At 39.6% G+C, this 5,567-nt stretch overlaps 1 long non-coding RNA gene across 1 annotated transcript; it reads left to right on the top strand.

The window, feature by feature from the left end:
- The first annotated feature begins 1,353 nt into the window (after nucleotides 1-1,353).
- On the top strand, nucleotides 1,354-5,109 carry LOC121069770. The gene is made up of 3 exons (XR_005819610.1): nucleotides 1,354-1,457; nucleotides 4,062-4,123; nucleotides 4,839-5,109. It is a non-coding gene; the product is annotated as an uncharacterized LOC121069770 (long non-coding RNA).
- Nucleotides 5,110-5,567: the final 458 nt, after the last annotated feature.

Below are 5,567 nucleotides of genomic sequence, written 5' to 3'. Positions count from 1 at the left end.
CTGTTTCATACATCTGTTTCAGTGACAGGATACGCAGGGGTTATGATGTCATAGTGCCAAGAATATTGGGCAGGAAAAGCTGGGTATGGGCTTTTTTTCAAATTTCAAATATGTATTGTTGCAATACTGCAGAAAATATTTCCTTCTTTATGAAAAAAGCTGAGCTGTCAGAAGGAAGGTGAGGGAGAGAAAATGATTCGGAAGATAAAGCCTAGAGCTGAAGGGAGGTAGTTGTGTCCACATTCCTGTCCCATGCTCACTGTGCAGAAACAGGCAAGTTATTTCACCTTCCTGCCATTCAGGTTCTCAGCTGCAGTGTGGAGAGAATAATAAAAACTTTCTCCAACTTCTACAGTGCTAGGCCCTACCTTCTGCACGGTGCACTCACAACACAATTTGGTTTTATGTTACCAAAGGGATAATTCCCGGTAAAGGAATACTCAACAGAGAAGACAACCACGAGATGGCACAGTCTTCAAGGACAACTCTCTCTATGAGAAAATGGAAGTACTTCCCACTAAAGGCAAGAAAGACACTGGGGAGAACAAGAACAGAAAGAGATCAGTAAGCTTCAGATGTCAAACCCCTTGGTCTCAGTGTCTGAACCTGAGTGAATCAAAATTTTGGAAGGGAGCCTGCAGCAGCCTGGAGGGAAGGACCCCACACTGCTACTCTGTTGGCCATGCTTATCTGTCCCAGTTGCATTATTTATGCCAAAATATTGAAAACAGGTCCAAACAGCAGAACAAGTAGAAATCACTACCTGTGAATCTAGTTACTGAACAAGTTGTCTGAATTTCTATCGAATGGATAAGGAAATGTTTAGGGTGGCATCTGTGTCCAGAGTCACTTTTCCTTCACAACTGGAAAATTAACCTGTAAAAGTGTTACCAGGTGTACTTACGGCTTTCAGTAAGAAGCCGCTGAGCATCCTAGCCACGAAACATGGCCTTGATCTTAGACCATCAGGCAGTCCAGGCTTAGGATTCAAAAAGCAGTTGGGATGGACTTGCTCAGCGTTGAGCAGCAAGTTCACACAGCAAGTGGAAGACAGGTGCAAATGTACTCCTGGAAAAGAGCAGCCAAGAAATTGGCACAGTTTGCTTAAGGAGTTGAAGCACGGAAAGAGGCAGGAACATAAGAATAGGTGACAGTGATGGAAGTGAATGGGATGTAGGGGATGTTTCATAACATAACATTAGAGAGGCATTAGCATGTTTGAAAGCAAAAAGACAGTGACTGATGCAGAGCAGCAGTGGAAGGATGTAGGAAATAGCACGGCTGGTGAGGACAGGGAACAAGCAGAGTCAAGGGATTTGTTTTCATCCTGATGTATGCTGAAAGGAAGTCTCAAAACATTTATTTTCTCCTGTGAAGGAAACTCTATTCTCCAATCGCATTCAAAAGGAAAAACAAGGCTGGTGAGGACTCAGTTCTGAACTTCCCCAGGATGGAAGGTGATTGATTCAGGCTTGCTTCTCTTTGTTTTTTAAGTGTGAGTGGCATCCAGCTATGCCTATTACTATCAGTTAATGATAACAGAAATCAAACTGTAAGTTAAAGCCAGAAAAATCCTTTGCATCATGGCATTTCCTTTATGAGTCATTGTTGCCTGCAAATGAGGACTTCTTACCATACTCCCAATGTACATCAAGTCATTAACATTTCTGCTTTTGCCTCAGTTGTAGACAAATAGAAAAAGGATAATTTCAGATCCTTCTCAGAGTTTCAGAAATATATTTTAAGAGATTAAGGTAACTGAAACTTTTTTTTCCAATTACCGTGCTATTTTCTTCTAAGATCAGTCTTGTTGTGCCATTAAAAACAAACAGCAATTTCAGGTATTTGTGGTGGATCCCACTGTTACTGTACTTGTTCAAGTTAACTAAGTGACATTCTCTTTCTCCTGCAAGCAATGACAAGGACCATTTAAAAACACTGATTGCTAATCTTACAAGTAGAAATGCAGTATACGTAAGCAATAACAAGCAGTAAATAAAATTTTCTTCCTGTCTCCATCCTTACTTGTACAGAAAAAGTAACTTCAGCTGGTTGAATGCTGGATCCCTGTCCTCCATCTCAGAAGTTTTGTGTTTGTTAAAGAACACTGCAGGAAGTTTCATTATTAAATGAAATTGGTAAATGAAAGTCCAAGCTATTAGTTTCACTAGAAGAAGAATGGTCCTACTGACCTGTTCGAACCTAACGGCTGTTACTAGAGACACTAATTGTTGTAGGCTGTTTCCTCCTGCCTTCCTGGTCTACTGCTACTATTCTCAGAAGATTCAAATTAATTCACTTGATTTGTTGCTAACCCTTACCAGAACAGACTTTTATACATTGCTGGTGCTTTAAAAACTCACATAGAGGGTTTCCACAGTAAATTTTATATCCTAAAAAAATAAATAAATACAAAAAAAAAGAAAAAAGAAAAGTAGTACATATAATGCACAGAAACTTAGTATTTAACACAGACTTTTGGGTAATCATCTGTTTACTTGAAGGGGTTGTGCATTTTCCATTTCTCTATAGCAGAGGCTTCATTTCCTACATGCTGCAGGTTTTTGTGTTCACATGCATAGATATTTCAAATCTAGAACCAAGCCAAGACCAAAGACGTGTCTCTGGTTCATAGCAGTCCTGTAAAAACTCCATTTTCAGTTTAATATGCAACGTTAAAAGTTTCCTTATTTAATAGGGTATACATTATGTTTCTATTTTCATAATAATGATAGTCTCCACTTTACTACCTACAGCATATATCATCTCATATAATATTAGCAACATAAATAATCTGGGTCTGATCTACAGAAGTTAATGGGAGTTCTTCCCACTTTGAAAAAGATGCAGTGAAATCAAAATAGAAAATGACCTACTTTTAAACTAAAGATATGATGCATAAAAAAAAGATATGTTTATGTGCAGCATAAACATTTTAATACGAAAATAAAGACCAAATTTACTATTATAAAACTCTTTGTGGCATAGGAAAGGGTATGTACAAAGAATGAAAAAGTGGTAGTAAATTAAAAACAAAACCAAAAAAAACCACAGAATTCTTATTGTCTCTAAAGCAAAATCTTTGTTACAGCAGATCTGATTACAAAATAGAAGCCCTTCAAACTAGATGCCTTTTCCAAAGGAAATATCAATGTATAACAGTGTTTAGGAGGAAGACAAAACAAAACAACAACAACAACAAAAAGCCAGTTTCTCGTTCCAGTCCCAAGAATCCCATCAGAAAAAAATGGGAATTTGTTGGGTGTGGGAGTCCAAGCTGGCTGCCTTACACTGCAGTACTGGCTGCTTCTGTTCTTCCTCTGGTTGCTCAGGGTAGCAGGTCTCAGCTGTTAAGTCAGCCTTCTCCCAGGAGAAGGGAGCACAGAGATGAGATCTATCTTCTAGTACAGATTCCCAGCAATAACATGAAATTTCCTATGGGAAAATCATCTGAAAATCATTTCTGAAAATGTCAAGACTATGCCTAACAAGTATGGGACAAAGGTTGAAGGTGCATGTCCTTTAGAAGAACTTCAACTACATTTCAGGTGGGCTTTCAAAACCATTGGCCTGACCTGGATTAAAACCAAAATGTCTCACCAACTGTGTCAGCTTGGTACGGAGATTGAGACATCCACCACACACATACATAAACATTTTGAATTAAATGCTAAAAAAGCATGTTTTGCTCTGAACTTCAGCCTTAACACTACCTCCAAATTGAAGGTATCTGTAGGCCAGAAACTTTGAGGCACTGACTACATCTGTATTTTCAAAAAGCTGTGGCAGACCAGCATTAACCATATCCAGTGCACCTGGTTACACAGATTCCCAAGTACCTGCCTTGTATTGCTTCTGCAGAAGAAGAAATATCTGCAGTGCATCTGGCTGAGGAGCAAACACCTCGATGGCAACTTTAAAATATGACCACAATACTCACTTCAGCTTCCTAGTATAAGCAATGAGTATTAAATAAAGTTTAAATACGTATAAAGTGGGTAAAAGATGATAATACAAATGCCTAAAAGTGGAGCTGAAATATCTCTGTCCTTACTTTGTAGTAAGCAAGTTCACTAACACAGACCCAGCAGGCTGCAGAAGTAAAAATGACTTCAGATAATTGGTAAGATACAAAGAAACTTCTGCTTGGACGAAAACATAATTAGTGTCCTATCCAAAAGGAACAGCACAAAGCAGGAGATCTTAGAGCCACTGTGGTACCATGGAAATATTTTAAAGGGGATATTTTTGTCACATCCTTCCACATAACAGGAAGCATTCCAATACATGATATCACTTCACAATAAAAACATAACATCTTTGAAGCAGCGAATATCTTAGTATCCTTTGGAGGGTGCGGGGGAGAACGTAACAGAGTACCAGACCTCTTTGAGAGTTAATTTAACACACCGCAAAAATGATTACACTCACAACAAGACGAATCCAGAGATGAAACAATGATGCATGATACAGTGAATTACAGAGATTATATTAAGTGTTGACATTATTGGTGGTAATACTGCAACATGCAATTTGCAACATCATGCCCTAGTTTATTTCAACACGGAAGAGAGTCTAATAAAAGCAAATCAACTCTCACTGGAGCTGCAAGTATTTCTCATTTCCCAAAGCAATGCTTCAATCCTTCAAATCCTCTCTCTAAGAGAGGATCAAAATTGTGACTAGGAAAGCTGGCCAAAACAGCACTGACAGCCTAGGAAGTGTTAGAGGGCTAGGGCTGGTGGGTTTATGTTTGTTTTTTGTTTTGTTTTGTTTTGTTTTTTAATTTTGGATTCAGCTTGAATGAAACTCAAACTTCTTCCTTCCTTTCCTCTCAGAAAACCAAGATGCCCACGCTGATTCCAGTTCCATGCGAGCACACAGGCTGGATTCAAGCCTTGCCCCACCTGTACCAACTCCCCAGGGGTCTGACTCCATCTCTCAGAGCTGCCTCCCCTTCACCCAGAGAACCCCGAGGCCTCGGTACAGAACTAAACAGCTCAAATGAAGCAAGCTCTATTTTTCTTACACGTTTACTTTCAGCCCAAGCCATAATATGTAGAGAAAGCCATATGGCCAGCAATGACAAACACGAACATTTGTCTGCAATCTCAGACGGTTTTGAAGTGGCTGTGAAGAAAAAGGTCAGCCCCTCCTGACACTGGTTTTACATCCCCACTAATGAGGCCATACATACACATTTGGTAGTTTTTTGCTCTAGAAGGTTTGGCAGCCTCATGGAGAATAGTCTTCACTGCAGCTGGAGATTTACAGTCTCTGGGAGTGCTCAGCTGGACACGTACCTTCCTTTATAAATCTCTTTCCTTTTGGGACGTGGTCAGAAAAACAGTGACATGAAAGATATGTAGCTATGGAAACATGGAGTTTATCGGTAGTCTCCGTACCAGGACACAGAAGAAGTTCAGAGAGGAGCACAGTAACTTGGTCACGAGAAACATGAAGCTTCATTCAGGCACCTCAACAGTAGCAGGAAAGGAATTTTCCAATCAATACACAAGCAGCAATCCTCATTGATAAATCAGGTAATACAAGGGATAGCCACAAGA

Source organism: Cygnus olor, chromosome 4, assembly GCF_009769625.2.
Source record: "Cygnus olor isolate bCygOlo1 chromosome 4, bCygOlo1.pri.v2, whole genome shotgun sequence".
NCBI classification, from domain to species: Eukaryota; Metazoa; Chordata; class Aves; order Anseriformes; family Anatidae; genus Cygnus; species Cygnus olor.
Note: the sequence above shows the minus strand (reverse complement) of the source record. Positions and strands in the feature narration are given on the sequence as shown.